Genomic DNA, 25,724 nt, shown 5'->3' with positions numbered 1-25,724 from the left:
GGGCACTATGTAAATCAGCAGTATCTTGCAAATGACTCTTACATATTAGCTGCTGTGGCTCTGAAAAGAAATGAAGTGCACGGTAGCCAAAGCTCTACACGAGCCATCATCTTTGTCTAGCAAAGTGGCCATTTGTATTTTAGCTCAGCCTGTTATTGTCCTGAATCTGTTCTTGAGCAAAGATCAAAGGCGGGCTGGGTAAAGCAGTCCTCACTCATAACACGCTGATAACTTTTCTAAGCAGGAGTCCTTTCCAGGAGCTGGAGTCACAGCCATGGGCACTGCTACGTGCAGGGGTTCTACAAAACCTCAGGGTCACACTGAGCCAAAATTTCAGCCAAGATGCCGAGGGTGGCTGCCTGTCCCACATCCAGAGAGGGATGGCCAAAACCGCTGTGCACCTGTAGGGGTACAAGGGCAGCAGTGCTGTGGTGGTTTTACAGAAAGCTCTAAACTTCTCCGTTGGCTACAAGGCAAAACATTCCTTGCTTCGAGAATAATAGAAAATAGACTGGGTTTTATTTAATGCCCAAATGTAAAACTCAGCAGTGGGTTTACCATGCTGCTGCACAGGGCAGGACAAACTCTGAGGCACTTCCCTTGTATGACTGGAACACAGAGCTCATCAAAACAACTTTCATTTTCACTCCAATTTCAGAAGTTCATTTTCCCCAGTAGTAGGGTTGTTTGTGCACTCAAAGTAGCAGCAGTGCTGTGTACCCAGGCTCCAATACTCCTTTCAACCATAATTACCTCAGGAATGTCAGGAAAGAATAAACTTACAATCCTGCAAGCATTACTGAAAATACTTTCCTCACCTGATGATGCTATTTCATGCCCCTTGCAAATTCAGCCTACATATATAAACAGAGTGAATCCTACTGAACCCTGGGTTTGAATGTGCAAAGCCTTTCACCACAAGAACTCGTTTCCCAGATTACAGTTTCATACAATTTACCAACACACTGTGAACCATCAGTGCTGAATTACAGTAACTCCACTCAATCGGGGGATCACCAAAGTCAGGGTGTACCTTGCTCATGACACACAATAACCATCTGCTCCTTGCAACTGTGAACCTCAGCTCCAGAAAAAGATATTTTCATTGATCCCCTTTCCAAGAATCCAAACTGAGGTGCTCAGAGATCCGTTCATATGGCTCATCCATCTACACCGTCTCTTCTCTGCCTTGTTCACTACCATGGATTTACACTGGACACGTTTCTCCTAAAAGGGTGCTTTGCACCTTTAACCAACAACACACTGCTCCCTTTGGCTGTCCTGGTTCTGCTGTTTCCCTGTTTGCACCCACTCCTTTAAATTGTTGACACATGTCATGAGCGTGTCCGTTATGACCAACACATTTGATCAGTATGTTGTGAATCTGAGCACTGCACTTGCCCATTTAATGAGCAATATTTTAGACATTTTCCAAACTTCCTGTCACCAGCATTAGCTAACACACGAGCGATCCAGAGAGACCCTTTTGTTCTGAGCAGCTGTGCTGTAAAACAGGCTGAGTATCTCTGTGGCCACAAACTGCTCTCCAAGGTCTCCCCATCCCCAGTCTGCCATATGTTGCCCCTATATTTTGTACAAACTCTTTCATTTCCTCTCTGTGCTGTTGCATTTCAGCAGGTTTCACTACAGCACACACCGGTGTCCCTCAGCCCAGCTGTTCGTGGTGCTCTGTGCTCTGCTCTGCTCTGCTCTGCAAAGGGCACAGCTTTTCAGTGGAGATCCTTACAGGGTCTGGCACGAAACCCTCGTTTTTAGGTTTCTCAGCCTTGCACCTCTTCTACTTTTAAGAAACACTTCTGTGAGCCTTGGAGCCCACTCCACTGGAGCACTGTGAGCACTGGAGTGTCACATCCACAGCGGTCCATAGCAAAGACAGTGCTGGGTGTTGTACTGCAATGGGGCTATCTCAGGTCACAATCAGAAACTCAAGCAGATTTAGACTCCAGGAGACACAGCTACACTAAGGCAGGGAGCTCAGTTGAAAAGTCCTTGCGACCACAGGGGCTTCCACCCCCTCCTGCTGAGTAACAGCACATTTTCCATTTCTCTGAACAATCTTACTGAGCTGCAAACATCAGCAGCAGTAAATTCTGCTCTCTTTTGGGAAGGAGCCAAAGCTGCCAATGTAAAGCACAGGATGTGATTTCCTGCCCCTCCTGGAAAAGGAAGCTACAGTCCAAAAGGTAGAGAAAGAACTATTAATCCAAGAACAACCATTTTAATGTTGATGATCACATGATGCAGCTGCAGAAATACCAATTCAATTCAAACAGAACTTGTAATGTGCTAAACATGCAGGATTTGTGATACAGAAAAGGAGACACCAGATCCGGGTGCTAAGAAGAGGAATTACTGTTCACAGGCCCTCGAGGAAAGATGCCCCCAGGACCACTGCTTTTCTGACAGAACTCTTTAATCAAGAAAATACTAGAAAGCCAGGAAAAACTAATGGCAGATTCTCTACAGAGTCTCCTACAGCTCTACTTTCTACTGTATCTATGAGCCGATTAGCAGCAAGGTGCTGTGCTCCTCGGGAAAGGGGCAGCTTACGGAGTGAAAAGAAAACCAATGTACAACCCCAGCAGGTTTACTTTTGCACAGGCTTTAAAAAGAGATGGAGAAATAAGCAGTGCTATTGAGTTGGTGCAGAGATGGCCTGTACAATTCCAGTAGCTATTGCCTGCTTAAGCACAATGGAATAGGATGAATAGAAGCACTAATGTGGCTGACTCACCCTCATTACCCAACAGCCTAAAATGGGGGGGTCTTCTGAGGAGATCAGAAAATGTATTTTCAGATGTCTGAAGGTGTGAGTTTGTACGGATTATGCAGCTCAAGCCGCAAGTGCCCATTATTTTCTATCTGTATGACTGTAAGAACTCTCCCGTGTACAACTACTTGGTTTTCAGGGTGTCTGCAACCATTTGCAAAAGACTGACAGACATGTGTGCACAGACACACTCCCTGTGCTGTCAGGGGGACTTGCTTTCTGTTCTTTCTCACTAGTTTTCCTCAGCCTAAAATAAAAGAATGTTACGTGCAAGAAAACATAACACAAGAGTGTTTATTTGCCTATGAACACCATAACCTTCATAGATCGATATTAAAACCCTTCACACTTATTTTCAGTGCCTAGTTCAATTGAACTTAGCAATTCCAGTGTATCTTGAGAGAGTGCTGAACAGCTGCAAACTAGCCAAGGGATCACATTCCCACAGATGGTATTAGAGTCCAAAACCCTTCATGTTTGACTGTGGGATATGTACAGGTCAAATGAGAAGTTCCACTGTCTGGGAACAAAGTTTCGCAGTCCTTGCAGGCAGTGTTACTGGGTTTACACTTGTTTGATTTAACACCGCTCTCTTGCAAAGGGCGCCGTTACAGAGGTTTTCTGCAGAGGTAACTCAAGGCCAGCTGGCTCCACCACAGCCCATCTTCTCTGTAAGTTCTGGTACGTCCCAGCTTGTGGCTTCTCCTTGATGGGCTAAACGTAAGGTCTGGCGGTGTTTTCAGCACTAGTCTGACAGGTGTCCAGAGAAACGCATCGGGCTACACAGTGGTCGAAGGACACGGTTAGGAGCTGGGGCCTGGAAACTCCAGCATTGTTCATTGTGCTTTGCCAGATTTCCTACCCTCATTTACAATCTGCCAGAGACACACAGTGAGTTTCCCGGTTTGGGAAGGAGGAGGATGAACACGACTGGCTCTGGCAGGCATTAGCTGCCGTGGCCTGCATTCGGTGTCCCACAGAAGGGAAGACTGTCAGCCCTGCCACCATCACCCCTGCAGCTGCCTCCAGCTTGCAGCTCGTGCTGTGAGCGGCCAGCCCAAGGATGGCCAGTGGCAGCAGAGTTTGCCCATGGAAAGGCAAATGAGGACAAACACAGCAGCTTGCTCTTGGTTGTAATCAGCAGCACCAGAAATGATGTTATTGTGTCCAGAAAGACCAAAAAGCAGGGAAACAGGCAATTATGCTTTGGAGACAAAATGACTGTTTGCATGTACACACGAGAGTAAAGGAGAAAGAGCAGGATAAGGGGGAGAAGAACTGAGGGGAGCACCAGGCAATTTCTCCACAGACAGAGCAGGGGACCACCATCTTGTGCTGGCCTGTCCTGGACACCTGCAGTCCAGAGCCCACGTGAAGTGGATTCCCACTCAGGGCTCTCCCCAGGATGCAGAAAGACAGGAATTATCTAATCACATCTGTATAGAATATATCTGCACTGCAGTAAAATGGGCAACCTCAGAGTTTTCCAGCGGTACTCAGAGCATCTTTCTTCATGTGAGCTCCCAGAATTAATCACCAGCCTAAGAATTTGGCTTCCTATCCCTTTCCCCAGCTGACAGGAATTGATGGCACCAACTGCCATCACCATGAGAAATAAGTGATTCCTTCACTAGCATGGCAGACATATGCCAGCCAGGAAGAGAAGATCTGATCATCAGACTTGCTTGTTTTGGCTTTTCAATGCACAAAAGGCTGTTTTTCTCAGAATTAGGGTGACTGCGACAATCTGTTTTTAGACAGAGTTAGAACCACAAGATAAAAGAGGCAGAAATCTTCTCATCTGCATATTTATCATCAAAATGCAGCAACTGCATAATTTAAGCTTAGTGTTAAAAATATTGTATGTATATTTTAAGGTTTTCCTACTCAGGTGAAAAGGAGACATGCTTTCACTAAGGAGGTTAATTATTTCCTAATGGTGTGAAAACAACAGAAAAAAAGGAATCAAAAGGAATTTTCTTACCCTTCCCCCTACCCTGAGGCACGACAGAGGTATCTCTGTCCATATCCTTCTCAGACACACAGAGAGCTGACTCAGTGGAGCAGAGACATGTACTGACAACTGGGTCCCACTGAGCCCCACGAGGGTCTGGGCACTGGCACAAAGGTGCAGGTTACTGGAGATTTGTAGAGAGAGCAGAGCACTCTGTGAGCTCATGAAACCCTGCAGCTGAGGAAGGAAGTGCTCCCACAGCCAGGGCAGCACTAACCGCCTGCAGGGCTCTGCCATGGGCCAGGAGGGTCCCACGGGGCTGCCCAGCCGGGTGAGCACTGCCCAGCCTCCTGCAGCACCCAGACACCGGCAGTGCCTCCCCTGCAGGCCTGGGCAGGGCACAGAGAAGTCAGCCTGCCCTGCACCACCCTCCCCACTCCATCCCCCTCACCCTCGGGGGAGGACTGGGGTGCTGCTCAGTAGGCTGACTGTGGGGAAGGCTGAGCTGAGCACAGGCTGCCCCTGTGGCACTGCCCGGTACCGTGGGGGTCTCCTCCTCACTGCTCCCTGTCTCTGGGTACACCTGCAGTCTCTGCACAGCTGCAGCAACAGGCTGGCTGTGCACGAGATCCAGCTTCTTAGCAGGAGGACTTCTTCACCCAGAGGTACCCTGGTCCATCATCTTTCCTACTGGCTGCCCCCTTATTAGAGACAGCTCTTCTGTGAGCCCTGCTGCTGTCCATGCAGACAGGACCTCACTTTCACACTAGGAAGCATCTTTCCCTCTGCAGCACTGTCCAGAAACCCCGTGGCACGATTAGTCACTGCTCAGAAATGTCTCTGGGAGCTTGGCAGCCCCTCCAGCCCCGCAGAGCGGGCTGGCCAGCCCGGCCATCTGCTGCTCCCGCAGCTGACACAGCTTTCCCATGCTCTCTGCTGGCTGCCTTTGCGTCCTCACATGGCCACACCATCCACTCTGCTCTGACAGCCTCATCCCTCAGATCCCAGTCCCTGGAACACCTGATATGCACATGTGCTTCTGTTTAAAGAGACAAGTTGGAAGGGCAGTGTATGACAACACACCACAATCTGAAGACAGCCAATCAAACCAATAAATCCCCCCTCGCTCCCCAACAGCTGTAGCCCAATTAAACTCAACAGTTCACAGGTGTTCATGTAATGACTTTAACACAAAAAAGCACCGCTCCCTTTAGGGGCCTTTAAAAAAATTTAGAGCTCTTTAAATTTTATATACCAACAACATCAAACTAAAGTAGGAAATAATAAAGAAGGAAAGGAGATAGAGCAAAGAAAATACATACAATGTCAGCATCAGCAACAGCCTAATTAAACAATAGCCAACAGGAAAATGCACGTTCTGCTCGCCCAGGCACGGTCCTTGTGGAGCTGTGTGCTGGGTGCAGAAGCGGTGTCTGTACATCCCTTGCAGCATGGCTGCACCAGCCCCACTGCCCTCGTGCAGCCCCTGTGCCCCCACAGCAGCGCTGGCACTGCACTGCCAGCAGCACAGCCGGGCCTGCTCTCCAGAGCTCTGCTCCCTGCCGGGCTGCAGGGCAGCACAGTGTGCCTCTGGCAGGGAGCCTGGCCGTGCAGCACACGGCTCTGCAGGACCCTGGGGCAGCTGACACCCTGGCTGGCCATGTGTGTGCTGTGTGCCCACAGCAGGCCTTGCTGGTGCCTCCTTGTTCTTGGGTTTCCTTACACCTGGCGGCAGTTCTGGACACAGCCTCGTTATTTGGTTTTGCAGCTTTCCTGATGACTGCAGGTGCTCCCTCTCCTCCCTCACCTTCATCCCCCTCGTTCCCACAGACCTGCAGGCATGAGCCCCCAGCAATGTCAGGATCACAGTGAGGAGCTGCCACGTCTACTCAGTGCAGGAGGGATGAGGAGCCAGGAATCGCTATTCTGGCTGGAGAACAACAGACACTTCTGGGACCCTGCAGGGCCCTGAAGAGGCAAAGAGTCTGCAGTGCCTCAACCTTGGGAGAAACCCAGTCTGGGGCTTGTTACTGTCCTTGCTTTGATTATGTGTTTGTAGGCCCTGACTTTCCCATGGTGCAATACTGAAGCCAAAGTGCATCTCAAGCTCCTGCTTTGAAGCAATCCTGGCTTCACCTCTTCATTCTTATATAGAAACATGAAGTGTTCTCACGAAAAATTTGTGTCCAAAAAAACGTTTTTAAGAGGGGCCGTGAAAAGATGCTGCTCTGTTAGAGGTCAGAGTGTTCTGGGAGGGGAATCAGTTTCACTCCACCTTACAAATGAGACCCTAAGAAACCGAAATATGTTGAGGCTGCAAAAATCAAGTTACAGTGCCAGAACAGTGCAGCAGAATGCTTTTCCAGAGTCCTTAAACAGGGAAAAGACCATGCTGTTGGGCCTGTGAAGGCAGGAGTTTGCACAGGAGCAAACTGGCAGCCATCCTCTGTCCTCTGCAGAATGAGAGGTCCCTGCAAAGGGCACATTCCTCAGGCAATGTGGAGGCCTCACTTGTGCACCTACAGCACCTCACACACTGGGCCCAACCTGGCACATTCCCCTAGGAATTACTGTAATATAAATAGTAAATAAGTATGAATAATTATGTGAGGATGATAACCAGTGATTTAGCTGTGAAAAGGCCCCAGGATGCAAGTGCTAATCTCCTGAGATACTTAGCCATCCTTTCAAGATGCATGAAGATATATAAGTAGGCTAATTACAAAGGAAACTGTCTCCTGTATATAAATCTCATCTAAATTCAGAAGTGATGCAAAAAACAAACTGAGAAGATACCCAGGAAAAGTTCAATCATGTTGCTGGGAAAGGTTAGTTTTTAGATATTTTTTTTAAGATAACCCAGAAGATCCTTAAATACAAAAATAGTTAAACCTTAAATAGCAACTGCAAGTGTCTTACCAGAAAGGTACTCCAAAATGAATAGAACTATTGAACTGAGGAAGCATCATGGCAAAAAACACAATTTCATTTTCTTAGTTTAGTCTCAATTTATAATTCACACAAGTAGCTTAAACACGTCGATTTGAGATCAAAACAGAACTGCAGGTTACATAGCATCTGTTCTATAGGAGGGTGCTGTGTGCACTGAGATAATTTTAGATGAATGTGTTATAAACAAGATCTGTGGAACATTGCAGAGTAGCAAGTTTTGAGAGAGAAAAACATACAGTTTAAATGCATAAATTGTTTAGAATGTTTAGCATGTGGTTGTAAAGCGATCAACTAAGTGATCTGTTTTCCAGAGTGGGACAGCTTGTGCAGATGAAACAGCAGCTTCCTCTGTATTCAGTGTAAGAGCCGTTCAACAATCAGAAAAACAGCCTCTTACTCTGCAAACTTGGTGATCAGAAAGCCAGAACTATCAGCCACTGCTTTTGCTCTTTCCCAACACCTCCCCAACCTGTGTATCTAGAAATGTAAATTAGATGAACATTGCATATTTCTTTCTAGTTCTTTTTTCTCCTATGGGAAAAAGAACATGTGTATGTGTAACACAGGAATTTCTGACAATCAATCATCAATTCATGGATCCAAAATATTCTGCATTACAACACCTTTCATCAAAACTAAAAACAAGTTCATGATAGTGATGTGGTTTGGGTCAGAAAAAGGCATTTCATATGTGAATATAAATGACAATGCATGAAAAAGTTTCTCCTTTTAGAAAAAAAAATTATGAGATTTAAAAAGCTAGTGTGAAACACCACACAAAACAGAAGACAAAATCAGTTCAGTTGGTTGATAAGCCTTGTCAGGCTGCAGGGGAACGTTTGCCTGAGAGGTTTCCTCCTGTGTAGGTTATTTATGGCTTGCTCTCTAGCCTGACTGCAGCACTGACACCCTGCAAAGAATCGGAGGCAGGGGGAAAGCAGCTCCCTCAGAGACACAAACCTTCAGGCATCTCTTAGCAAGCCACCAGCACAAGGCACTGCGGGAGCTGGGGAGCAGCTCCACGGTCACAGGGGTTGCTGCCACAGCCCCATCCTGCGGGAGCAGCTCGCAGAGGGGCTGGCTCAGCTCCACACCAGCATTCAGGGGATCACCCTGCCGGCCTGCCGAGGTCTGAGGCACCGCACGAGTTCTTGCCTGGGTGAAAGCTGTGCTGAACTTCAACATTTGCCATCATCTAGAGCAGCTGTCTGCAGGTTGGCTGCAGCCACCACTGGCTCAGAGGGCAGGCTGTGGTGGGGGCGAGGTGCCCATCTGCTGTCTGCACCGGCTGCTCGCAGGGCACGCGGTGACCTCCTCCCGCCCCTCTCCAGACACCAGCCACTTCCAAGCACTCATCTGCTGGCATATTGAGCCAATGCACTGTCACTCCCAAAGTTTATATTTAAGTAAGCCCTTCTGTTGAACTCAGATTAAATATAGCCCTGTTGAATCTGATACCATGAGAGAACCAGGGCTGGAGGTGAGAGAGAGAATGAGGAGGAGATCACAACTGAACGAATACAAAGTTAACACATGGCTGCACATCTGACTCTGGCACACACTGGCTGTTTCTTTTCGGCTCAACTGTAGTATTAGTTGCAGTGGGGTCATCCTCACATATCCCTCTGCTTCATGTCTCTTGCTAGGCAGACACACACAAATCTTCAAATTTTACAGACAGAATGAAAATTCAGACAAACATTTGTCTCCTTGACCTGTCAGCACTTACAGCAGTGCCCGACTGTCAGAGGCATGAGAGGGCAAGTCAGAACCTCTGCAGAGGGGGGTACCTCAGGACTAATTTTGGACTCTACTGACAACAATAACAATCAGCTCTTAGCTAATGTCACAGATCAACAACAAAGCCTGCAGCAGCTAGTGCTGCAATTCCAGCCAGGGGACTGTTTTGGGCTCTCTCCTGATGTGGATGGCCCTGCCAGCCAGATTTCAAACACTGCTTGAAATCTGGATGGGGAGAGTGGCCTGGGTGGCTGGACCTGACAAAGGACCAGAATTCAATGTTAGCAAAAATGTAATTAAGGAGCCCAGGTATTAAAGAGAAAAAAAGACCAGAAAGTGTGACCATAGGAGTGAGGGAGGAAAGCTGTAGCATTCAGCTAAGAAAGTTCACAAGAAGTAACATAATAAAGCTAACAACCAGATCCTCAGACCTTTGGGACTCAGGTGTTCAAATCCAGTGGGTTGTGTCCTTAGTGCATAAAACTTTTCATCAGGCTTCAGGATGAGCATCATCTAGCAGCAGACCAGATTTCATCCAAGTCAGTCAGCCACAAAAAGCCTCATCAGTCATCACATGATAACCCTGATTGAACAATCTCTATATGTTTAAGATACCAGTCCCATTAGTTGCACTCTAAGGAACCAAGCCAAATTGTTCTTATTTCTGTCCCAGTATCCTAAAAGCTAATCCTAAAAGTTAGTGCCGACCTCCTTTGCTCTCACTGACTGACTTCCTTTATGGCTGCTCGTTGTATTTGACATCTTTGAAATCCACTGTGCTCAGTTCCAGACTGGGCCAGGAGCAGCACAGGGAAAAGCATCTGGAACCAGCTGGGCTGGCAAGAGTTAAAGCTGCTGGGAGTGCTGGTGACTGTGGACTGTCTCCAGCACCAATAAAACACTGTGTGCAAACATACAGTAGGCAAGCCCTGCTTTGTCTTGCTGCAATCTCTTCAATTATTTTTTGTGTTGTGTATTTTACAAAGGATAAATCAGGGAACATTTCAAGAAATGTTTTCTCATTCTAAAACTTATCAAAATATTGCTGACACTGATCCATGGCTGGGAATGTCATTCCTGAATAAACATGATGTCATTCTCATTCCATTCATACTTCTCCTGGACAGCTGCTGTCAGCCTCAGTGAAGAAAAATGCCACCTCACGGGTGACAGCTGCCACTTGAGGTACTTTGTATATCAGCCTCCATAGGAGAAAAAAAAAAAAGAGTCAGTCATGCACATGCTATTTAAAGTCTGTTGCATCTTGATGAGAAATGCAAAAGTTAATATGGGGCAGGTTGCTCTGTGTCAAAACTCTGGACAATGAAGAATAAGGAACTTTTGTGGTCTCACCTTCCTAAGAAGCAAGGCTCAGGCAAGGCCCTTACTCCTGTGCTGTACTGGCTTTAAAAATAAATTCATATTCCTATCAATGGTACCGCAACAAAACAAATGAAATAATAACAGTAATCCAGAATGGTTTGGGTTGGAAGGGACCTTAAAAACCATCTCATTCCACCCCCTGCCATGAGCAGGCACACCTTCCACTAGGCCAGGTTGCTCCAAGTCCCGTCCAGCACTTGCAGGGACGGGACAGCCACAACTTCAGTTACAGTACTGGAACTTCTTGCTTTTTCCAATACCCCAATCCCACTTGCAATTTGTTGGCACCCAGCTCTCCTGCAATTGCTCTAGGAATTGTTCTGGGCTGGGGCAGCTCTCCAGTTGCTTTCCAAGCATGGAGACAGACAATCCCTGTCCCAAAGAACAGCCCGGACTAAATCTGTTTTCTGTTCCTCCTGGCCTCCAACTTGCACTGCTGCTTCAGTGTCAAAGGGGCAGATGTATAATCTGGGAAGCTTTCCAGATGCATCTTGAGCAAAGCAAAGCATTGTGAATCACTGGTACTAAGCAGGATTTTTCCATCTGTCACAGTACCACTGGCAGCACTCACCATGCACTCACAGTACACACAGGATGACAAGCACCTCATGGAGGGGACACCAGTGTTCACCAGAGCCAGATTCTCAAAGAACAAATAAATAAGTTATCTTTCCTTGCACGCTGTGGTGTTTCATCACGCAGACTGTGCCCCAGCAGCACTACTCTGCCCCCAAAAACAATGGCAACAAGCCCATGCTGGGCATGAGCTCCTTTGTAGCCATAAATGTTGCATTAATAAGTTTCTTTCTAGTACTGGGCCATCACTTTAACTTTTATTACTTCTCCTGTCCCATAAATGCTCTCAGGTGCTCTTCCAAGGAGTCTGAGCAGATTGCCAAACAGAGGAGAAGAATGACAATGACATGGCCTCTGGCTCTCCCCTGAAACAGCGGCTTTTCTGTCATCCCCTGGAAATGCTCCAGTTTCTTTACAGCTCTGGAAACGTGGCTCAAGCAAGGTTGCCAACACATGTTCCTCTGTGTCAGACATGACTCTGATTCTGGAGCCTGTGAGGAGCCTGTCAGCTATCATTCTGCCAGGAATACCCCAGCCCTGGCTCCTCTGCTTTCAAATTCAGTCCTTGTTGGGTTGAGTAAGAGGAGCTGACAGGTATCTGAAAAAACAATAGCAGCTCTTGCTTTAATTTGCATGCCCAGCATTGAAATCCTTTGTCACTAATTCAAGCGGGCAGTGGATAAAAACTAAGTAAAATATAATGATGCAATTCACATAAATGCATGAAGAAAGCATCTCTGCACCTAACTTCCCCCTGGCCAATGTTCTGGTGCAGATTTGTTGTGTCAAAGCATCAGAAATTAAGTGGCTATTCGGCATGCTGGAGTCCCCTGATCAAAATGAGGTTTACTGAGTCTCCTGACAAGCTGTCCAGCTCTCCTGATTTCAGGGGAGTGGCACATTAATAATGCTTTCTTTAACCTGCTCTCCCCCAACACCTGAGCACCGCTGACCCTGCTGGGCCTGGCTCCAGCCCTGCCCCACACCAGGCTGCTCTGGCATTTGAAAAGGAGAAAGAAAACCTCCACGCGGGTTTTATTGTATGCTGGCTCTGCCCAGCTGTTTTGACACAGGGTTCCTCTGCTCCTGGCACAGCTGTTCCCGACAGCCCTGTTCCCCCTCCGTGCCCCTTCCAGGACCACCAGCCCCTCACAGCACCAGGCAGGAGGGAAATAAGCAGCTCCAGCACCTTGCCATGAAAGGCAGAGCAGTCACTGACACAGGATGTTCACAACACTTTGTTTCATCAGCACTGGAGTACAGCTGAACTCTGTTGCATGTAAAAGCCCTCCCTGCCCACAGCCCTGCTCCTGCTGCCTCTCTGGCACCACAGATCTCCATGGTCAGGTGTGACACACATCAAACCCCACTGTCCCGGTCAATAAAGGGTCACGTCCCTGCCAGCCTGTGTTCCAGGAGCCTGGGCTGCCCCAGCCAGGCCCCCATGGCTCCACCTGAGCCCCCTCCTGAGGGGAAACGGCTCTGATCAACAAGCACCCCCCACCTCCGGCCAGTCTGCCCTTCAGCCTTACCTGGTGTTGTCTTCTGGGTGATGTTTCCTCACGTGGTGCCCACAGGAGTCCTGGTGCTCCACAGAGTCCCCACAGCACTGTCTGCCCTTCCCTCCACGGTGATGGGCATTCGCCTCAGGGCACACCGGCGCCTCAGGGAGGTTCCCGCCATCTCTGCCCACCCTTCCCTCCATGGGGATGGGTGCTCATCTCAGGGCAGTCAGTTCCTTGGGGAGGTTCCTGCCATGGCCACCTGCCCTTCCTTCCATGGGGATGGGCGTTCCCCTCAGGGCACACACAGCACAGGGCTGGTGCCTCAGGGAGGTTCCCGCCATTAGCGCCCAGGCCTGGCCTCGCTGTGCTCAAGCAAATTCTGGGATTTCCTCCATTTCTGAGGATAAAATACTCCCTTGGCAGAGGCCACCAGCTCACTGAAAGCACCTTGCACCTGAGGAATGCCCCGGCTTCCTCCTGGTAGCCCCTCAGGTCCCCAGACTCTGTGGAACGCTGCCTCTCAGAACATGGCGGCCTCGTGCACCCGGCGGCCCCTCAGAAATGGCGCCAAAGGGGCGGCTGCGCAGCCACTGTGGGAGCCTGGGCGGGGAACGGCCCCTGCCCCGGGGCTGCTGACCCGCCTGTGTGAGCCAGGACCTGCCTGTGTGAGCCAGAACCTGCCTGTGTGAACCAGAACCTGCCTGTGCCCAGCCAGACCCTGCCTGTGTGAGCCAGAACCTGCCTGTGTGAGCCAGGACCTGCCTGTGTGAACCAGAACCTGCCTGTGTGAGCCAGGACCTGCCTGTGCCCAGCCAGAACCCTCCTGTGTGAGCCAGGACCTGCCTGTGCCCAGCCAGAACCCACCTGTGTGAGCCAGGACCTGCCTGTGCCCAGCCAGAACCTGCCTGCGTGAGACAGACCCTGCCTGTGTGAACCAGGACCTGCCTGTGTGAAACAGGACCTGCCTGTGTGAGACAGGACCTGCCTGTGTGAACCAGACCTGCCTGTGCCCAGCCAGAACCCGCCTGTCCGCACCCAGAGCCCCGTGGCACCTTCCCCAGGGAGGGCCGTGGGCAGGCTCAGCGGCCGTGGAGGAGCCGCTGCCCTCGCGGGGCCGGCGGGGCTGGAGGGGGCACAGGCGATGGAGGGTGGGAGCCCCAGGGATGTGGTGGGAGCCCCAGGGATGTGGTGGGAGGCAGAGGAGCTCCTGCCAGCGCTGGGCAAACCTCAGCACCGGGCTGTGCCCCAAGGGCTGTCCTGGCACCGAGTCCTGAGGAAGGGACAGGGCTCCCTCCAGCAGCCGAGCAGCACAGAGCCTGCAAACCTCAACAAAGGAAAGCTCTAGAAAGCAGTTAATTAGAGTTGCACTTCCCTTCGACGCAGACCACGGTCCTTTGTGAGCACAAAACGAAGCCTGAGCATTCCCACTGCTAATTATGAATAAGATGAGGAGCTCTTTGATATCACTGCTGTGGTTCAGTGCCATACAGTGCAGGAAACACCCTCATGAACCCAGCGGTTTGTCTGCTGCAGCCTCCTGGCTCCCCTGCTCTGGGCACTAACGCTGCGCAGACGGGAAACGCTGGAGCTTTTCTGCTGTGCCATCACACTGTCCTGGCAGTGAGTGTGTTACAGACCCTCCTTACACCCTCTGGTGAGGTTAACCAAGGGTACCACTGTGTACTTGCCCCCCGAAATCCCCCGTGAGAACACCAGGAGCAGCTGTAAGATGTTCTCGAGTCTGCTGGAGAGGTGACACTGCCCGTCTGTCCACAGACCACACCGGACTTGACCTTCCAAGCTCAGCTAATCACGGCCAGCTGCCACGAGACCCCAATATGAGGATCCCACTGGAGCAGTAAGGGAAGTGGAGAGTGATATCTGTGCAGGGGACGACTGTTTCAAACAGGGACAGAATCAGAAAGCAGAAAATTAGAGCTTCCACCAGAAAGTTCAAAGAACACGGGGGAAAAGCATGAAAAATAATTTTGACACTTTGAAGTAGATCTCAATTGTTCCATTAAACTGTATTTTTAATAAAAAATAACAATAACAGCATTCCAAATATCTATTTTATAAGCTTTACTAATGTATATTTTTTTAATACATGTCAGAAATTCTTACTTGAGGCAAATGCAATATTTATAGAAAGCAAGAGACTTCAAAACAGCTCCAGAGACTTTAAGCTCTCGATTTATTCACAGATTTAGAATAACTCAGGAATACAAAATGACAAAATGTACATTTTTTATATTGTTTACTAATGTATTGTCTCTTGTCCCTGATCCGTCATTTTCCTGACTGGAGGAAACACATTCAGCTTCTTCTCTCCCTTTAATGCTACACATTTCTGGAGGGAAATATTCCCATTTGGTGAAAATCTATCACAATTCTGTCTTGCAGAATATCACTGCCAGAGAATTATGTGAAGATCATTAATAAATACATTTTTGCAATGACAATCATTTCTTCTTTGGTCATGATTTGTATCTATTATTTGCCTCAGCCTCTCCAGTTCCCAGAGAAGCTGCTGGTGAGAGTGAGGAAGAGAAGAGGCAGGGGAGCTCCACATGAAGCCAGAAGGGAGCTTTGCCCGTGGCTGTAAAGGCAGTGAGGTACTGGGGTTAGTTAAGCCCCAGCTGGAGGTGCCACGGGGTGTGAAAAGATGCCCTCTCTGTGTGGGACAGACCCTTGCCTGGGTTCAGAAGCACTCCAAACAGGATGAAGGGAAAGCCCAGCAGAGCCTTGCAGCACGAGCTGAAGTTGGTTGTCCCAGGCTGTGGTGGAACAAAGTTGTGATATTTGATAACGAATCTCCATCAATGAGATTTCCAAGCCAAGACCACCTTTTCACTTGCTTCTCCCTTTTATATCCACACCATCTGAGTTTCAGAGTGAAAATAGCCTGATGTTCTAAAAAGTAATCTGGCCTCTGATTTTGGGGTGCAAATTTATTCCACGTACTTCACCATGTGCCTGCCAGAGGACACCGGGAAGCAAAGGAATTTGTGACCCACATACACAAATAACTGTATGTGTAGCACAGTACAGGTCTGGGCAGACACAGGGTTATTTTTCTTTTCCAAGTCCTGGACCAGAATTAGTCAAAAAGACACGCTACCCTGGCAAAAGATAAGTCCAGAGCTCTCCCAAGTGTACTGCTGATGAATCAACAGCAGGAGCACTCAGCCAGCTCCGGGCTGTGCTGGAGACACACAGTGAACAATGTACTGCTGCTCCTCAAACTGCAGCAGCAGGGATGTGCCATGAACGGTGTAACTGCTGAAAGATGAGCAGCACACACTTCCCTGGGTGGCTGCAGAGGGTTTCTGTTCTCGTTAGACTTTTCCTAATGTTTCCAACTTCTACCAAACTCTGAGATCTTTTTACTGTTATAAATAAGTGCCTTTAAAACTGATGCATTTGCAGTCACTTTTAGTCTCTAGGCCCCAAAAGAGTAACTCAGAGCACTAAACATCAACAACTTAAATGTAAGAATAAGTGCTGGGATCTTTGTCCCCTGCTATCTCAAGTTCAATCTACAAGTCCTCACACATTGCCTTGAGTCCAGCAGTTGGGCTTTAAGGAAAACCAGGAACTGTCCGACGGCGTGACAGAATCATGCTGGAGGGGTGGAGGAGACTGGTGAGTCAGCTTGTCACAGAAACATATTTAGAGTTTAACTGGCTGTAAAGCCCAACAAGGGCCGTGTGTTCTGGGGCACCCGGCCAAAACGTGCCCCGGAGCCTGGAGCTCTGTGTGACAGGAGCAGCTCTATGGTGCAGGCAAACGGGGCAATTTCACCGCCAGCACCCGGCACACCCGCTGGCCAGGTTGTTGGATTGTGTTTGTCCCGGCAGACACAAGCCCTGTGTGTGTCAGGAACGCCTCCCCTGTTCCCAGCTGCGGCAGGAGCAGGGCTGTCAGCAGGTCTGAGCCCAGCAGTGCACCAGGGCTGCAGGGAAGGGCTGCTCGTGCTCCGGACATGCTGGATGAGCAGGACCCGCCCTGGGCCACAGGAGCTCCTTTGCTCTCTGGTACTTTGTCTTAGCAGGACCTCACATTTTCACATCCTGCTCCAGCGCTCATTCACAAGGCTGACACGTATGGCTGTACCCTGTGTGGCCCCTGCTAATTCGTGACAACACCAGTGACTGACAGGAGCTGGCACCTTCCCCATCCACACACGCTCTGGGCCAGCACGAGCAGCAGATCTACGGTCGAGGAATCTCTGAAAGAAAACGCTGGAGCGAGTGCCTGTGGCTGCATCTTGCAGGCACTGTTCAAGAGACTTGGCTCTCGGGGTTGGAGTGTGATCCCCAGGGCGAGCTGATGTTAATATTAATGTACAAATATTAATGCTGCAGCAGGCACAGCGCCTGCTGCACGAGGCAAAGAGGAGAGTTTGTAGCAGCCAAGTCCCTGCAGCCCGCTAGTTCTCTGTGGGGCAGCAGCCTGGTCCTTCCAGATGTGCTGGATCAGCTCCACACAGCTGGACACTGCAGGGCTGGCAGCTCCTCCCAGCCAGACGTGTCACACAGCCCTGGGAGCATCTGTGTGAACTGCCCAGCTCACACTGCCCACTGGCCCTGCCACAGCCGGAGCACACCACGGCTCCTGCCCTCAGGAACGGCCTCTGGGAGCCACTGTCCCTGTGCCAGTCCCAGCTCTGCCACCGAGCCCTTGCCCAGCCCTGAAAGGGTCAGCACATAGCACCAACCACGGGTGTTTCTGTCAGGCGTGGGCTTAGCAGGACACACCCTAGAATCTCCACACCAGTTAAGAAGCTTCACTAAAGACAATATTGCTCAGCTGAAGGGTGCACCCACAGAAATCAAGGGCTTTTCACTATGTATTTAACACAAAGTTGCAGTTTTGGTGGATGCTGCGTTTAATTCTCATCCACACAGAAGTAACAGCTTTGCCAAAATTGCACATTTTCATATCCCAAACAGGAGTACTTTTGGGAAGGGAAAAGGCCATTGAGAGAGCAGGGATGCTGCACTGCAGCCCAGAGCTGTGGCTGCTGCCCTCCCTCCACAGTAACTCAGACAAACAAGGTCCTTTGGGGAGGTGGAGGCTGAAACACTCCCAGCCAGCAGCACTACCAGGGACACGTCACAACTCAAACCAAAGCCCTGTCCTGACACAGGGCTGGGAGTGCTTATGTTGGGGTGAGTTGTATTTCCAGTCACACTAAAGGTGCAGACAGAGATCAGCTGGGATGTGACAGAGCCATGCACTGGAAGTGTTAGTGGGGAAAAGAGGCTGAGCAAGAAAGGTGATATTTTTACAATTGTGTGTGTACAGACAATCAGTAATTAGACCTTGGAGTGTGTTATATATTAGTCTCTCTGGTGTCACTGTCTGCCCCAACAGACCAATGCTTCCTGCTCTTCCTCCCTTCCCACACAAAGCTGTTAAGTGACATCTACACAGGTGGGGAACAAATTTTGTTCCACCAACTTCTGACACATCAAACCTGACAAATATACAAGAGATGCAAGAGTAGCTAATGCTGTGTGCTCATTGCCTTTGTGCTACATCACCACTAAGGAGCATGTGGAGGGGGCCAGTCCAGAGCAAAACTATTGTTTGCAATTGCCTTTTCCTTTTGACATTTTCATTGTATGTTCTTTTAGGACTGTAAATCTCCTGCGATGTCTTTACAACACAGCTGTGAGGAGGCAACATCTAAGAGGCTGAGGAAGAAAATGTCCTGCCACCTGGGAGCAGCACTCTTCATCTCCCCAGCAACACTCAGGAGTCTTGGGCCGCTCTGGCTCTCTTCTCTTCCACTCTGATATTTTTCAGTCAATGCAGGCCTGATTCTTTTTTTGTTCTTTCCTGAATTGCAGGTAGCTTTGAAAAAACACGCATGAACCAGCCCTGCCAGGTGAAAAATAAAGGCTCCTGATTGCTATCATTATTATTATTGTACCACTAGACATTTTATTAACACTAAAGTGTGACATTTCCCTCCAAAGAAAGGCCTTCTCCTGCCCTTCTGCATGGCTACTTTATTGAATCCAAACTCCCTTTCCGAGGATCCTCACCTGTTTAAACGCTGCTGTGTTTCTAAAAGCAATTTAACCTTTCATCTTTTATGGATGGATCCTTTTTAAACAAAAATCCTATAGGGCCATTTTTCTCCTGGTCTCCCTGTGATCTCAGCGATATTACGCGATGTAGCTTTTGAAGCAGAAATGCCGAAACAGCAGCTCCACCACCTGCAGCTCGTGCAGCAGGAAGACGGGAAAGGCAACCTGGAAAAATCCCTTTTCAACATTTCTCTCACAAGCTCCTGGTAAGAATCCCCCAAACCGAGAATGTCTCATGCATAGAAATGAAGGGCAAGTGCTCAGGAGGGCGAGAACAGCCTGCAGATTCTGCCAGTGTAAAACCCCTCAGCTTGTTTTCCAGCCTCATCTTCTCCATACAGTGACGACTCAGGCACCACCCAGCTTTCATTATTTATTTTGGACAATGGCTGAGTGTTGTCCAAGGTAACACCAGCTCCTGGGATGGAGGAAGTCATTCTGAACACAGCCAGTGCCGAGAGGTGCAGTGCTCAGAGACAGAGCTGTTTCCAAGGCATTGTTGGATGATTTTACTGCTTGCTCACTGCATGGCTCACTGGGGACTCCTGGTTCAATAAAACAGCAGACAAACTACAGACACCGGGACGTATTTTCCTCTACTAAATCCTCTAATCCAAGTTCAGTCCAGAGCACTCAGAGAAATTCAGTCCCCCTCCTTGCCAACGCACGTTTCTCAGCCAGGCCCCTGTCTGGGATGGCAGCTCTGTCCTCACACCCAGCCCAGCTCCCCCTGGGCCCCCGGGCCAGGATGCACCCCAGGGAAACTGCCCTGGCACCACCACAGCAGGTCACCCCCACCTCAGCACGGGCACTGAGAGCTGCCCAGAGCCCCTGGGGGCTTTGGAAAGATGCCTGCAAAGCAGAGCCCTCCACAGAGCCCTCTGCTCCAGCACTGCCCCTGCAGACACCTCCTCTGCCCTCCCGGGGCTGCCAGGCAGCCTGTCCTGCTCCTTGCCCTCTCCCCTGCCCTGTCTCTCTGCACATCAGGGGCCAGTTTTCAGCTCTGGGGCTTTTGCTTCAGTAAAGCTGCTCTCAGTCACACCTGTGAACATCCTCCTGCTAGGGGAGATGTTCCTGAGCCTTTTCCCCTAAATGAAAGCCTGTGCAGTCTCACAGATGTGCCACCTCTAAGCTGTAGTTAAAATCTACATTTATCTGTAATTTACTTTATAAAACACGTTAATAAAAATAATTAAAGCCACATAGCCAGAGCATCCACCAGCCAAAGAGACATCATTAACATTCCCTGCACCTGAATAACAAGCAAGGAAAAACAACACAGGGATTTAGAGTTCAACTTGCAAAAGATAACACCATGCATTAGAAGCGAATGAGCCTCCCAATGGGAGCAGCACTGGAGAATGGAAAGAAAATAAAGTAGGGCAGTGTGCCAAATTCAGGAGGTTTTAAAAAAATAAGCAGCACAGCCATCACAAAAGAATCCCCATTTCAGCCCAGCATGGGAGGAAGTATGAACTGAAACCCAACGAGGATTTCCATGTTACTGTCTTAATTTGTAAAGGCTTTGAAAAATAACACAATGCTGAGCTGGTCTTTCTTTTTTGGGAAGAGGGGAGAGGGTCAAAGGGAACTGTATTGGTTATCAAATAATGACAGAAAAAGCTATTCTCTCTGGCTCTCCTAAACTCCCGAGTGACTTGAAGGGACACAAAACACATCCAAAGAACCTTCAGACGGGCAGGCAAAGCAAAGCCTGCACCTTTCCCCAGTGCTGCTCCTGAGCAGCCGTGCCTGGCTCTGGCTGTGCCATCCCCAGGGGGACAGGGACACATCTGACAGGGACAGAGCCCTTCCTGACACAGGGACACACCTGGCAGGGACAGCCCTTCCTCACAAAGCATGGCCAGCAGTGGCAGGACCAGAGCCTGTGAGTTCAGTGCCATCTGGGCACAGCCCACCCCCAAGGGCTCCCACCCTGCCGTTGCTGCTCCAGGCTGGGGCAGGGGGTGCCCCTCACACCCACGGGGACAGGACACAGAGCCCGCTTGTCCAGATCATAGGGGGATGCCATAGTCACCTCTAACTTTTCCTTTGCCTCCTGTTTTCAGGATTTCTGCTTTTTCCCATTCTTACTCTGACAATTTTAATTGTATAAACCCAGCTTTTCACCTTTTGTTGCTCCACGGATATAGGGGAAGGCGAAATGCAGGTAGAGCACCACAAAAGCAAAAGGCAGGTGAGCTTTGAAGGAAAAGGGATCTGGGAAAGGGACAAAAAGGAGCATAGAAATGGAGGGTTGATCTCTGTTGTACTCACAGCATGGAGTAAGCCAAGCAACAGCTACTGTACCTTAACTAGGCAACCGGTAGAAAATCAAAACTTCCCTGTGATCAATAGGATAATGGTGAGAGTTTGATTAGCCTTGGAAAAATTACAATAAGGAGAGAATTTTTTCTCTCCATGGGTTGGGTGATTTCCCTGTGAAAGTTTTTACAAGAATGAGGCTGCATATAATGCGTCTTGTTAACCCAAATTACATGCACTCGAGTTCCCTCTCTTTCCCCAAAGAAATCAGAGAAGAAATCAGGCGTGAAATGGCATGTGGGTGGGGCTGAGCCGAGCCAGCACCACTCTCGTAATTAAATGAGACTTGCTGAGCCCCCACTTCTCAGAGCCTTTCAGTTCTCTGGGCTCTGCTCAGTGCCCACAAACAGGGGCATGTGCAACTCGTGTCCAGAGTTTCCACGCTCTGTGCAGGACCATGGCTGTGGGGACAGGGGAACCTCCTGCCTTTCTCCAGCCCAGGGAATCCTCAGGCCTACCCTTGATGCTGCAGCCCCAGAGCAGAGCTGCCTGCTAGAAATGTGTCCTGCTTCCTTGTCAAACCCACTTTTTAGTGTCTCACCCAGACAGGGTTCCATCCCCGCACAGGAGAGCACTGCAGTGTGGGCATTGCAGCTTCAGTGAATGGTGCCCACAGCTGCCAACTGGTAATGCCACCAACTGCTCCCCGGCTGTGGAACAGCCATTTGTCCTGTCCAGGCTGACCCCACACTGGCCTTGAACCTTCGTGTGGCTCAGTGACACCGGGAGTTGAGACTGCAGGAGTTTTGCAGGAGGTCTGGTGGACCTGGCAGAGCCTCCTGGGAGCCTCTCCATTGCTGTGACACTCTGAACTTCCCTTTTTTCTCTTGTGCCACGAGGCTGAAAAAGCTGCTGTGGTCTGGGGGGAGGTGACCCCAGCGTGGCTGTTCAGACAAACGGGGGCATTTCCACGCCCAGGAGGTTCCTGCAGAGCAGAGGGGGCTGTGTCCTGTTCCTCACCCCAGCTGATGGAGCGGGCCCTGAGCCGAAAGGGGCCAGGGGACCCCATGGCAAGGTGGATGTTTGGTGATGAAAAAGGCTGTTGTGGCTCTTCCCTGGCCTCTGCTTTGCCACAGCTCTCCCTCTGGAGGTGTAGAGACCTGCCCCTGCTTCCAGGCTTGTGCTGCTGTGCCCTGGCCCCGGCTGTCCCGGGAGCCCAGCGTGTCCCCCTGGGCTCATGTCCCTGTTTTTGCTGCTGTGCTGGCTCCCTGCCTGCTGGGGCTCCCTGCTCCCCGGGCCTCCCTCCGCTGCCGGCTTTGTTTGTGGTGCCGCTGCCCCGGGGATGGAGGGAAGGCTGCGCCTGCAATAACAAGCGAGCCCTGGGGGAGAACCTGGGACAATGTGCTCGTGGCGCTCCCTCCTCGGGGAGCGGGGACAAAGCAGCCGGAGGCAAGCAGGTGGCACCGGGAGGGGCAGGTGGAGGCGAGGCAGAGGCACACAAAAGATGAAAAGAGGAGTGCAAGGAGAATACGAGGCTGCAAGAGATGCTCGGTCTGGGCCACGGGAGCGCCGGAGAAGGAGCCACATTTTAGGCCTTTGCAACAATAGGTTGTGAGGAGGTCTGGCTGAGAGAGGATCAGCTCTCCTCCTTGACTGGCAGCTGCTGAATGTGTCAGCAGCTCAAAAGGAGATGTTTTCAGTGCGTGCACCTCATGCTGCCTCTGCTGATCCGCTGCCTCAGGTCAGGTGTATTTTATACACCATAAAATAGCAGAATTTCCAGCAGCTCCTGAGAGTCTCCCCTCCTCGGCAGTCATCAAAATGCACTCCTCATTCACAGGCTCCTTCTGACACTGGGAATATCTCAACCCTTAGCAACAGGTGATGACAGGGCATGACATGTTGTATCAGTGTTTCACTCTCTGGAAGATTAAGATTGGATTTCTCCCACTTTTGCATTAATGTCCTGTGAGATGCTCAGGGCTCAGCTTGCAAGAAAAGTATTGTGTTTCCTACAAGCAGATGTGTGGCTGAGCTCTGCAACAACACAACTGATACCTTGGTAATCCTTTTATGTTATTTTTCTAGTTCAGACCTTTACTTGGGGCCAAGTTAATGCAGTGTTTTGACAGTCCAGATGCCACATCAAGAACACAGAAACTCATTTCTCACTCATGGCTCTGCATCAGTAGCAGAGATGGTCTTGTGGGAAACACAGGCAAAGATGGTTTTTTTAAAATCTATTGTGTGCAGTCGAGTTTAGTGCAGGCTGGAACCCGGGATGGATGGTTCTGTCTGGGGTAGGCTGGTGAGGAAACTTTCTGGCTCTGGCTGCAGCAGCCCTGCAAGGTGACACAGGGGTTCCCCTGCCAGCTCCACCTGCTCTGCCCGAGGCCAAGCCCTGTCTGGCTGGGGGCTCTCACTGGGGCTGGGGCTGTGGGTTGGGACCTTCTGGGTCAGCCATCACCTGCTGATGCACTTTGGCTGCTCCACAGAGCTGACCAGGGAGTCACCCAACAAACCCCAGGATCAGCTGTTGGAGACCAGTGCTTTTAGTCTTGACCTGTGTCCAAAAGCAGTAAAGGGAACAAGCAAAGGGGCTCTGATGTTGTTTAGGTATTTACTTTTTGCCCTTACTATATCCAGAAGTTCTCAGGAACTGTCAGGAGAGCTGAGCATCAGCTGAACTCCAGGTGCTGTGCCTCTGTAAGGCCAAAACAGGAGCTCTGGGAAAGGCTCTGTTCAGTAGTGGGAGAATCTGGAGACTCAGTGTTAATCCAAAGCAACTGCTGCAGCTGGGCCACATCAGCCCATTTCTGCAGTGGATGAAGTGGGGAGGGCAGGTTTGGCACGTGGGACCCGAGGGGGCAGGTTTGAGTGTTTCCTACCACGGGAGCATCCCCAGAGCTGTGACAGCCCTGCACACACACACTGCACTCCCTGCATCACCACCACATCCCCAGAACTGCCAGCCTGCCAGCCTCCCTAATGCACCCATTACCTGGATCATTACCACTGATCAGCTATGCAAATGCAAAAGAGTAACCAGTTATTAACAGAGGGCTCTTTTATTGTTTCTAAAAATAGGCCTGTGCAGCGAGACGTTTTCTTGTTCTCTGTGCACACATAAAGAGAAAGTGCAGAGCAATAAACGTTAGTATTTAAAACCACCCAACTTAAGAAGGGCACGTTCACTATAACTTGCCTCTTTATGGAGGAATAACAAAGGATCCCTAAGCTGCTATGGTTCTGCAGAGACTATAAAATGATTGTGAGTTTAACTGAATCTTTCCTGGGTTTGAAGGTATAAGATTAGTGTCTGTCGAGGGAATTGGCTTTGTTAATACTCCAGGTTCAGTCCAGCTGCATTTTCCTTGCGTTTTATGGCATCTGGTTTTGTCACTTTCAACAGTTCAGTAACTCAGCAAGATAAGAAACATACCCAAAATTAAAGTCTGTAAAATGAGAGATTTGGCTTACAGCTTCCTGTCCCAGGCTTTGTAGGGCTGGGGGCTCAGCCAGGCTCGTGCAGTGACACCTCTCCCTGTCAATTATTCACACGTAACAACAGAGCCACTGCTAAGGAAGGACAGTGGGTGAAGGCAGCCAGCTCACAGTAGCAAAGAGCAGCACATGGAATAGCCGGGGTTTGTCTCCTTCAGATTCCTGACAGGACGTTTGCAAGCGTGGAAGGGAAGGTGCAGCCCTGACACTCTCCCCTTGCCTGTGCTGGCTGTGCTCAGTTCCCCACACCCCTCCTTCACAGGCCTGTGCCTCCTCATCTGCAGGCACCAAATACATGACCTAGTGTCCCTCCCAGAAAAATGGAGACTCCCTTCAGTACCTTCCACCCTAAATTCCTCCAGTCTGTTGTGTGGGATGGATTTGGGTGTTCTCACACATCTTGCAAACCCTAAAAGGCCGTGCAGTAGTTTCTGGTTCCTCGGCTGGGTCAGGCAGCACCCAGAGGAGAGGCTGGAGGCACTCACACCCACCTACTCCCTGCCATTTGCTCCCAGCCTCCTGTGGGAAGTGCATTTTGCTCCACTTTGGCACTGTGCACTCAGGAACTGGGGAGCACTTTGCCCGAGTGGCGCTCCCATCCCTGCACCGGAGAGGCTGCGGTGGCAGCAGGAGGCAGCAGTGCTGCCCTGGCCTCTGCTCCAGCCAGCAGGCACAGCCAGAGAGGACACAAACACCTGCAGTCCTGCCAGAAACACATTCTTCCCTTTAATGCCTGGCATCACCCCCAGTTTAATTCTGGAATTAAAGTGGATTATATTTTAGGCAGATCCTGTGAAAGCAGCCCAGCTCTGGGGCTGTTCCGAGGCAGCTGACAATGATGGGACCCCCATGTGAGAGGCAGTGACACACCTTTCACTCCCAGCACTGATCCCCAGGAGCTGGAGCTGTCTTATGAGGAAAAAGTAATTCTACAAATAGCTGCCAATGTCTTT

This window comes from Myiozetetes cayanensis, unplaced genomic scaffold (genome assembly GCF_022539395.1).
Source record: "Myiozetetes cayanensis isolate MyiCay16 unplaced genomic scaffold, myiCay2020 scf23, whole genome shotgun sequence".
Lineage (NCBI taxonomy): Eukaryota > Metazoa > Chordata > Aves > Passeriformes > Tyrannidae > Myiozetetes > Myiozetetes cayanensis.
The sequence above is the reverse complement of the archived record's forward strand: the minus strand, read 5'-3'. Positions refer to the sequence as shown.